Consider the following 11469-nt stretch of genomic DNA (forward strand, 5'->3'; position numbering starts at 1 on the left):
CCTACAACCTTAGAAGGTAGGCAAGGGAAGATATACCTTATTGTGGTTGTACATACCCCAAAATTGAGGCTCAGAGAAATTAAATGACTTTCCTCAATGTCACATGGTCAGTAAAATTAAAATAGAAAAATCACATTATTTAACTTCATAGGGATCATTTTCATTTTTCCTTATATAATACTTTGACTCTAAAATATACCATACGTTGATTTCCATTAAAAAATCTTTATTCAGTGACCAAATAACAAGCTAACACCTAAGATCTCTAGCTCACATTCCTGAAATGTATAGAGTGCTGTTTTAAGTATAATAATATTCTGACATTATGCTTGCCACAAAGTGTTTATACAATTATTTTTTCAAACCTGTTCCTATATCAATAATGAGATTAATAGCAGTTCAAATTATGAAGTAATGTTTAAATCAATACTATATTTTTACATCTTTATTTTTATCTCTGTATTTTGATATTTCATCCAAACATTTCTCAATAACTTTATATAACTGAATATATATAGAAGCACTGAGGCAAAATTGTGATTGATACAAAGGCAATTATTATCAGTTGACAGTGGAATTTGTAAAAATTATATATGCCTAATGATTTGTCATGTTAGCAATTGTTAGTAAACACTTATTTTCCTGTAGCACTGTAAAAATTAGAAAGCAATGAGATATAGGTAATGGAACATTTATATATTCTCTTTCCCTCTCTCCCTTTAGTAAATGAGGAAAGAAATGAATGGATTTCAGTCCAGGAGTCACTATTTATTTTTTATGACCTTGTACAGATTTTAGTGTTCCTCACCTAAGAAACTGGGATAATAGCTCAGGGGATATCTGGTTAGGCCAAGTGAGCCAATGATTATAAAAGCATTAAAAAAAAAAGACAAATTAATTTAGACCATAAGCATTAACTGAGTACCCACTACTTGCACTATGTTTGGTAATCTGGAAACCCAAAGATAAACAAATACCATTATAAAGTAGAAGAGATATCTGTAACAGTTAGGACACTTTCTCTTGTGACACATTATTGCAGATATCTTAAATTATAAGTTGTTAAAAAAGCAACTGAATTAATTGATGATTAGCTGCTTTAATAATAAAATATTAGATGGGACATAGCATTGGTCATGAATCTTAAGTTGTTGTAGTTGATTTACAAATCAAATAGTGGTTCCTTTGGAAAATGGTTTCTTTCCATACCTGACATAAATGATCTCCTTGTTGACCAGCAATTGAATGAGTCAAAAGAAAAAAAAAGGAAGCAATTTTAACTCCTTTTCTTCAGAGAATCATCTTCAAAGCATAATTAATTTAAAATCCCTTTGGATATTTAATCTTAAACATAGCTTTACAAACACCCATTAACTTATTTGTCTATCTGTAATGATTCTTACATTGCAATAGGAGTCAGGTCATTATACCTACAACTTTCACGAACATTAATTAAATACTTTCTAATCATCCTTAAAAAAACTTCAGTTCTTTAAAATTACTAAAGAGATAATAAAGGAGAAAAATGTACCATTAAATCATAGTAACAAAGTTTTCCAGGATCCATTCCATTCTTCATTTCTTAAGTGGGAGAGAAAGTAGGAGAAAAAATGCCATAAACATGTACACTCATGTGGATGATAGCTGTGTCAATTTTCATCAACGCTGCCGGCAGTCAATACAAATGTCACCCAAGTGCACTGGCTTTTGAATCTCTTCTCAATCCTTTAAGTCCTTCAAAGGATTCTCTTCAATTCTGGTATTTACTTATTGAATTAGTCTTTATGAATCTCATGCATATCATTGAGTGGTTACTGTTTCATGGATGTGGAAGAAAAGACCCACTGTATGTATAGAACTTTTAGTTTGGGTGAAAGAAAATGAGAAGAATCATGAAGATGTATGGTTGCCTGGCACAATGTGTGCACAGATGTTTAAGGAAAGAAAAAGTAAGATAGCCACCCCGGGGTGGGGTGGAATTGACCAAGGAGGCCTCTTGGAGAAGGAGATCTTAAAGAAGTGGACAAATTGATCTAAGGTAAAGGATAAAGAAGGGCAATGCAGATGGAAGAAAAATATATTAAGTAGGAGAGTCAGTGCAAAGATGTAATTCTTCATTGCTCCATATTTATCAATTTGCAATAAAGAAGAAATTAGACTCCCAAATCCACAGTGTCTTATACATAACCTTTATATAACTTCTTTATTTGGTAATTTACCCATATATGGTATATGCAAAAGAATGGCATATGCAAAACATTCTAAATAAAATTAAATATTCAACTTATTAGGTGTATCTCTTTATACTTGGTTGCACAAGCAACTGACTTGTACCTGTAGAATCAAAAGTGGAAAGCTAAGCTTTGTTGCAGCTGAAATTTGGCTTGTTGATGTTTCAATCCACTTTACAGTGAAATGTAAAAATGTACTCTGGTGCTGCTGTTCCCACCACCACTAATGCTCTCCCCTGACCCAGCACACACACACACACACACACACACACACACACACACACACACACACAGATAAGGAAGCACACATGGATAAAGGAAGGAGGGATAACTGAACTGGACAAGATGCACACAGCCCTTACGCCCAAATTACTAGTTACCAAAACATTTTCCGTGCTGAACTTAATCACTGGACAATTATTTCATTTAATTTAATCACTGCCTTTGAAAACCTTTGAAATCCTTTTGGGATAGGAACTGAAAAATAAGTACACATAAAAATATTTTGTGCATATATTGGCAAACCCTAGAATATGTGGAAAGAATCAGAAAATTAAGTTTAGCCCTCTGATGCACTAAGCTTGCATGACCTTGATGAAATTTCCCTCATCCTTCCTGTCATTGGTCTCTCCTGCAGCTAGTTTAAAGAAACCAAGCTATTTCTGCAATGAGGGTAACCAGTGGAGAAGACAAGGCACCAGAATAATAGCCCTTTCATTGGAAATGTATCTTCATGCTAAGTTCTTAGAAAATGTTCTTTTATGAACTCATTTAGGATAAATGCCTTCACATAGGAGGGAATGCAGGGGACAAAGTCTCTCTAAAAAAACTACCTGAATAAGCAGATGGTGAGGCCAGGTGATCGTTCCTGAAAGGTTCAAGAGCACAGGAATTATTTTCATCTCTTGAGCCAGTAATTAGTTAACTGTTTTTAAAACAGTTTATGATAGCTACCGCTAGCTTCAATGTGTAAAATTTTAGGCTACTGAGTACAATCAGTCCTCTTGGCTTTCCTGGCAGTGAGGAAAATCTTAACACAGGGGGGACCCGGGACTTTTCTGTAAAAGACAAGAGTCAACTGAGAATTTTAAAAAGTCCTTTAAGAAGTTTTTTTTCTCCAAGAAATACTAACAGTTATCCCAGTAGGCTTAAGGTTAGACAAGCTGTGGCTCATTTACAGCAGTTTGCTATCTGCGTTCTGAGATAATGCACTTCTTTAAAATTTCTTTTATCGTGTATCACAGGGGTTCCTTATTCCCAGTTACCTACTCTTTAAGTTCTCTATTTCTGCATATTCACCTGAAGATGTGTTGGAACTAAGGGAAATTTATATTAATTGCTATGGGGTGGGGAGGGTGAGAGTGGGGCGGCCAGTCAGCTGAGCTTGGAAGGAAGCTTTGCTGGTGCAGACCTGGAGCCCCGGAGTTGCCCTGGGGTGTTGTGATGTTGTAAGTTTGGGATGTTTCTATGGCTGTTTATTTGAAACCATTGCAAGACGCTTGCTCTGGTAACCAAGAAAGGGAAAGAGGAAAGAGTCTTCAGTGTGTTGGAAAGACGACTGGCATGGGAATCTAGGAAGCAATGTGTTAGCTTTATTACTCCACTAACAAAAACTTCTGGGAGGAATGGTTTCACCTCTCTGGTCTTCAACATGCCTTTCCTACAGGATCCTTCCAGGACTGCATGCCCCGCTTCTATGGGTGACCTTAGTTAGGAAGTGATCTGAGCAATTCTTTCTAGGGGAAAAAAAAAAGCAAAATCGAAAAACCAAAACAAACAAACAAACAAAAAACCACTGAGGATTTCCATTACTAAAGCTTTCTATCCCAACGCGCAAGAAGCCTGCACAGATCTAGACTCACGGATTGCGGCCCTCGGCGTTACCTTTGGGTGACACCGAGGCACATGGGCCCGGTTGCTCGAGGTCTGGAGCTTGGCGGGGCTGGGGCTGCGGACTCCAGACCTGTCTGCTTCTGCCCGAGAGACAAGAGATGCGCGTTGCGGCGGTGCGCCCAGCGGCCCGAACGCCGAGTTCGCGGCGACCTCAGCAAGGGAAAGACGTCGGCGCCAGGCACCCGGGTTGGACTTCACCGCACGTTCGCGAAGCTGCTCCCGGTATGGAGGTGAAAGAGGAACCTTGCAGAAGTGTGGTCCAAGCCGGCTCCAAAGCCGGGTAAGAAGGATCAATTCCGAGGTTGCTGGAGTTGGGCGAGTTCGGGCCTTGGCTGCTGGACAGAAGCTCCGGGCTCTTTTGTGTTCTGGTGTCGAGGGGAATTAGGACTAGAAAGCGAGGAAGTAAGTTCCTGGCAGAGAGTGTTCTCTGGCTCCCCGCGACTTTCTTTGCGGCTTCCAAGGCCGGGAAGCGTTGGCAAACCCTACGCTGGGGCGGGGAGGGTGGGCGGTGAAACCCAGGCGCTCTGCCTGCCTCGCGCCTCTCGGGTCCCTACCCCGCCCAGAGGAAAGCCGGGGGGGCTTGAGCGGGGTGGGGTGTTACACAGAGGAGGAGGAAGAGGCCAGGTTGCAGAGGCTTCGCGTCTCTTCTTTTCTCTTTTCCTTTCTAACCCGCCAGGGTGGCATCCGCATCGGAGGGAAATGCCCCCGATGGGCCCCAGAGATCCAGCTTCCAGGGCAGAAGTCGGGAGGATGCTGCGCCGCAGGGCCAGGAGCGCTCGGGCATCCTCGCGGCGCGCGGTCCTTGGACCACTCTGAGACGTGGGCAAGATTTTGAGACTCTGCCGAGAGGAGATCGAGGCTGAGGTGCCCGAAGAGGCTCAGAGGGCGCGCCCTCAGAGGGAAACGGCTCTGCCTGCGGGGCTGGCGGCCTGGGAACCGGGCGGGTCCCGGCCCGGGGACAGGACGGTGACAGGGTGGACTGACTCACTGGGGCCTTCTGCTAGGGTCCCTGATCGCTAAGTGAGGCTTCTGACCTGGTGGAGAAGTGGGACCGAAACACTCTCCTCCTCCCACGCACGAGTCTTCTACCCCCTCGGGGCGCCCCGGGCTGCTGGAGGCCCAGGCCTGTGAGGTTAGGGTTAGAGTTGTGTTTGTTTTTGTTTTCCAATCTGGGGCTGGGGGCGGGAGCGGAGGTTATTCTGTACTCTAGGTCGCAAATGAGAGAAAGAGTCCAGGGACAAAGCAGGGGCCGCCTCTCTGCGGAAAGTCCCAGTTCCCGAGACTGATCCCGCGCCCCCGGGGGTGATGTGCCACTCAGCTGGCAGGACACGGAGCCGGGGACCTGCGGCTCTGCTCTTCTCCGGTGATAAGACCAGATAAGGACTCTGGGAGGCCCCACCCCTGAGAAACACTGTGGGGACCCTCCCGATATTCCCTTTGAAATAAAAATAACATTAAATCCAAGATTCAAATAACACTAAATCTCGCATTCTAACACTAAAAAAACCCCACTAACGCTCGGGATTTTAATCCATGGCGGCTCCATGGTTACTTTTTAACTCAAAAGCAAATTTGTGGGTGCAGGCCTCTGCTGCCCAGGCCTGTCTGCCAGAGTTGTCCCCGGCTCAGCAGCCCCGGTGGCACCTGCACGTGCAGTCTAGGCCCAGCCCCCATCCCCGCCCCAGGAGGTTCTTTGTGTTTCTAATTCTCCCCCCACACCCCCCTTTTTTTTTCTTGTCAGCAAAACAGCAGGGTCTGTAGAGGTGGTTGTCCCCGCCTCGCCCAGTCTCTGGAGTCACAACCCAAGTCAAACGGGCGTTCGAGAGCGTTCGAGCTTAGGGCGCTGAAGCCACCACGAGCAACGCGCCCCAACCCCTGTCACCCGGAGGTCAGGAGCCTGGGTACCGCTGCTGCTACCGCATCATCGCTGGTGAATTTGTGGGGAGGCGCACAGATGGGGAACGCCTTGGGCCGGCACTCAGGGCCAGCTGATGGATCGTCTCATTTCCTGACTTGATGGGCCGGAACCTGGGCTGGCCGGGCTGGCCGGGCTGGCCAGGGGGAGCGGGGTGGCGTAGGGACCCAGCCAGCCGCACGGGTGCATAGACGTGTGTGTGTGTGTGTGTGTGTGTGTGTGTGTGTGTGTGTGTGTGTGTGTGTGATATGTATCTTAGAGAAAGACCCCCAATACCCTCCCTCCCCCAACGCGAAGTTATCCCTCCTCCGGTTTTCTGTTCTGGACACAAGCGCCTTGTCCCCTGTTGTGAGTGCAGTGGTGGTTGTCAGAGCTCCAGGCGTCCGCTCGCACCGTGCTGGCAGCATCATTTTTCCGCGGGAGGCTGAGGAGAGCAGGACTTGGCCTCCAGTCCAGTCCCCCGAAAGGGCTGTGGGTGGGGGAACAGGTCATGAAAGCCACAGTGTGGAGGGGGTGGGGAAGCCTCCATTCTGGGTCCATCTAAGGTCCGCCTCTCTGGGAAACTTGGAGGGAGACAGGGACTGGCCTTGAGAGTCTGGCGGCGGTGAGGAATGTTGTAGAAAGGTGGGTGGGAAAATGCACATTGGAACGCTCGCTTCTGGGGCCGTTGGACACTCCAGCGAGCACAACAAAGCCGTGTGTGCCCCTGGGGAGGGCAAGGTTGCTGGTCCCTGTCTCAGCACCTCACCTTCAACTCAGGAAGGAGCTGGAAGGAAGGAGAGAAACCCAGGAGGGAGCCGGAGGCTGAGCTCAGATGAGAGGACAGCTGAACCAAAGAAGGGTCAGACACTGGGGTTCCTGTTTCTAGGCCGTAAGTGTGGGGTTTTCTTTTTCAGCTTCCAGGAATCCAGAATCTTCCTCCAGGTCTCTGGGAACTTGAACTCTGACTCTACTTGGAAGCATTCATCCTAGGCTGGGCCTTGGAGAGGCCTGAGAGGATCAGGCCTGTGATCTCAAGGAGTCCCCAGCCGGGTGTGCACCTGGGAAAGTAGCCCACCCACTCCCCAACTGCCTTCTGGGAAAGTGGCCACTCTCTAGGGAGCCAGGAAAGCATCACAAGGGTCAGGGTCTCTAGACAGTGCACTGCCCAGAGACTGAAGTGTGGTCCATGGGCCAGTAGCATCACCCTCACCTGGCTACTGCAGAATCTCAGGCCCCACCCAGGCCTCCTGCATCAGAAGTTCCATTGAAAAAGGGAGTCTAGGGGGCTTATGAACATCTCAGCTGGAGAAGCCTAATTTATAGAACCTCAGTTTAGCCACTACCCACTTCAAGTTAGAATGCCCAGTTCTCAAACCTCTTCCCTTCTCTTCCTGCACTTGATTAAATCATTCAGTCTTGTTTCTTTAAATGAACTGCATATGTTGACTATTCCAAATTCTCACCTCAAATAAATCAACTGCTTAGTATCTCCACTGGGATATATAAAGATATTTCCAACTTAACAAGTCCATGATTGTTAATTTTATGCATCAATTTGGCTAGGCTGTGGTGCCCAGATGTTTGGTCAAAACCAGGTTAGATGTTGCTGTGGAGGTATTTTTAAAATGTGATCAACTGGGCTTCCCTGGTGGCGCAGTGGTTGAGAGTCCACCTGCCGATGCAGGGGACACGGGTTCGTGCCCCGGTCTGGGAAGATCCCACATGACGCGGAGCGGCTGGACCCGTAAGCCGTGGCCGCTGAGCCTGCATGTACAGAGCCTGTGCTCCGCAAGGGGAGAGGCCACAACAGTGAGAGGCCCGCGTACCGCAAAAAGAAACAAACAAACAAATAAAATGTGATCAACTTTTAAATCAGTAGACTTTGAGTAAATAGGTTACCCTTCATAATGTGGGTGATCCTCATCCAATCAGTTGAGGCCCTTAAGAGAAAAGACTGAGGTCCTCCAAGGAAGGAAGGAGTCTGCCTTCAGACTGCCTTCAGACTTGAGCAGCAAAATCAACTCTTTCTTGGACGTCCCACCTGCCAGCCTGCTCTGCAGAATGTAGACTTGCTAGCATCCATAATCACATGAGCCAGTTCCTTAAAATAAATTTCTCTCTGCACACATTCTATTGGTTCTGTTTCTCTGGATAACCTTGATTAATACAATGTCCAAAACCAAACTTCTCATTTATCCCTTGCCTCCACCTCCCAAAACCCTGCTTCTTTTCAGCTGTTACAGTTAGCAGAAATTCCAGTTGTTCAGACCAAGAGCTTCTAAACCACCACTGACTTCTCCCATTCCCTCACGCCCCACATCTAACTCATCAGAAAATCCTGCCATCTTTCCCTTTAAACCAGATCCATGATCTGACAACTTCTCATCATCCTTATTGCTCTCACCCTGGTTTTTGCTCCTCTTATCTAGTTAAAAAACTTTCTAGTCTTCTGTTTCTTCCTTGGCCCTCTTGTGGCCTTTTCTTCATATGCAGTCAAGAGTGATTCCAGGCTTCCCTGGTGGCGCAGTGGTTGAGAGTCCGCCTGCCTATGCAGGGGACACGGGTTTGTGCCCCGGTCCGGGAAGGTCCCACATGCCGCGGAGCAGCTGGGCCTGTGAGCCATGGCTGCTGAGCCTGTGCGTCCGGAGCCTGTGCTCCGCAATGGGATAGGCCACAACAGTGAGAGGCCCGCGTACCACAAAAAAAAAAAAAAAAAAAAAAGAGTGATTCCACAGTGTAGATAAAACCATGTCAGTCACTCCTTCCTCCAAACTCTACAGTGGGTTCCTCTTTCATTCAGATGAAAAAACCAAGCCTGGAAGTCTGTCTATGTTGTGGCGACTGTTACATCTTCTACAATCCCTTACCCCCTTCACTCTGCCGACATTCTGGACATGCTGCTGCCTCAGGCCCTTTGCTCTAGCTGATCCCTCTGCTGGGAGCTAATTAAGGATTACATTTGGCTGTGAAGAATGGAAAACCCAAAATAACAGTGACTTAAACAAGATAGCAGTATATTTTTCTCAAAGAAAAGTCCAGGAGCCATTGCTCCAGGGTTGGTAAGCTGTTTCATGGTCTCAGAGATTCAGACTTGTCCAACCTGCAAAGGTCTTCATTCTCAATGACTTCTCATAGTCCAACCAGTGAGGAGCAAAAGACACAGGAAGAAAATGGGTCAAGGTCAAAGGAGAGACAACTGTTGTCTTTTAAGAAGATGCACTAAATCTTCCCCTGGGCTCCTGACATTCCATTGCCCAGGATGTAATCACGTGGTCCTACCTTGCTTCAAAGGAACCTGGGAAATGCAGTATTTATTCTGGGAAGTCATGCACCTTGCTCAAATTCATAAGTTCTATTTCTGAAGAAGATGGGCAGAAGGATATTAGAAAGAATGCCAACAGTCTCTATCTCAGCATCTATTCCAAAGACAAAGATGTCCAGTGCGGCTTGGGCAGACTGAAGAAAGTGCAGAGTGGTAGTCTGGAGAGATAGGAAGGTGTGGAAGATTATTTCTAAAGATGGTTGCCCCAAATTCCTCTCATTGTTGAACATTTATATCCCTCTGATCAAGAGGCAGGTCTATCTTCTTCTCCCTTGAGTCTGGGCTACCCTGTGACTTGCTTTGATCAATAGAATGTGGTGAAAGTGATGTTGTGTGTTTTGGCTTAGGCTTTAAGAATACTGGCAACTTCCTCTGATGTCCTCTGGAGATTCAGCTTCCAGGAAAAGAAGAATTGAACTTGACCACTAAATGCTGAGAGACCATGGGGAGAGGGAGAGGCCCAGGTAGCCATCCTGGCCGAGGCACCAGACATGTGAGTAAAGCATATTAGACATTTCAGCCTCAGCTGGGTTCCCAACCAAACGCAGCCATACAAGTGACCCCAGCCAATACCAAATGGAGCAGAACTGGCCAGCTGTTCTGCTGAACATCATAAGGAATAGTACACTGTTGTTGCTTCAAGCATTGTTTTGGGATGGTTTGTTATGCAACCATAGATAAATGAACTAGCAGGGGTCAAATCATGGGAAGGTATATAGGCTCAGGAAAGAATTATGGCTTTTATTTTTAATGCAGAGGGAAGAATTAGAGGATTTTAAGCAGATGAGTTACACGATCTGATTTACACTTCAAGAGGCTCACTCTGCTCATGTGTGGAGAAAGGGCTGTAGGGGCTCAAGAGTGAATGGAAATGAAACCAGGAGGCTGTGACAGTTGTCAAAGTGAGGGGTGACGGAGGCTAAAACCAGGGTGGTTTTCCCAGTAGTGTTGAGAAGTAGTTCCATTCCAGAAACAGCTTGGAGAAAGAGCCAATAATACGTATTGATTAGACCAAGGGGATGAAAAAAAGAGATAATCAAAAATTATTCTTAGAGTTTTAACCTGAGCTCAGGAAGGTGGAAATATCATTAGTAACTGAAAAGTGGGTTTTCAGTTAAAAACAACAACAACAACAGGAATTCTGTTTTGAATGAGCTAACTTTGAAATGCCTATTATATACCTAATGGCAGGTTTTTGTGGGGATCAATGAGGAGGAACTGCCGGACATATAAACTTGTGAGTCTGATTACTAGGGATCATTTTTGCTACTTCAAGAGAGGGCTGTGTTGCTTTGCCCCGCCCTTTTGTGCAGGGTCCTCCTTCTCATACAAATTCAAAATATTAGTGAATCCAAATAGTAGTCTTTCACACTGAAAAGTAAATTTAGAAAAGCACACTGTCTTTGAGACAGTCTCGTGGCTTCCTTGGCACCTGGCATGCACATGCCGCGGACCTGGGATGATTAATGGACGAGACTGTTCGTGACCCACTTATGGGCTATTGCTTCCATTATAAACCCTTTGAAATCTGGAAGGCTGGCTGGATTCCATTCCAACTGGACACACTGTCATCTTTTGTATATATTTTTAAATCATAAGATGAAACATAACAAAACAAAAAATACCCCTCACGACCCACCCACTCATATCTCTAGAGATTTGTTGCTACTAAAATATAGTGCATATGATAGCATCTGTGTACCTGTCATGTTTTTTGTCTTATTTGTTAAAACATTCGAGATTAGATCCAGTGCTGATTAGTTCTCACCAGTTTTGGTGATCAACGTTGATCATTTAAGAATAACATATTGCAGGCTATTCATGACTTTCATTGTTATTACTGTTGTTTACATTTCTCAACAGTCACCTCCATACCAGAATACAGGCAGTGAAAGAGAAAAGTCAAAGCAAAACCTTCTTAATATTTTTTCTTGATTGACTAATCCATTAACAAAGGTCAAGACTCATCTTTTGCATGACGTTGAGGACTTTGCTGCCTCATAGTAAAGTTAAGACACATACATGGACATCTGGCACACTCTGGCAGCTGGAAGTACCATTTCTTTGTTTTTTTAAATCCAAACAATTCTAATCTGAATGTCCTCCCCCAATCCCATAAACTTTCC

This window comes from Grampus griseus, assembly GCF_964374135.1.
Source record: "Grampus griseus genome assembly, chromosome: 14".
Lineage (NCBI taxonomy): Eukaryota > Metazoa > Chordata > Mammalia > Artiodactyla > Delphinidae > Grampus > Grampus griseus.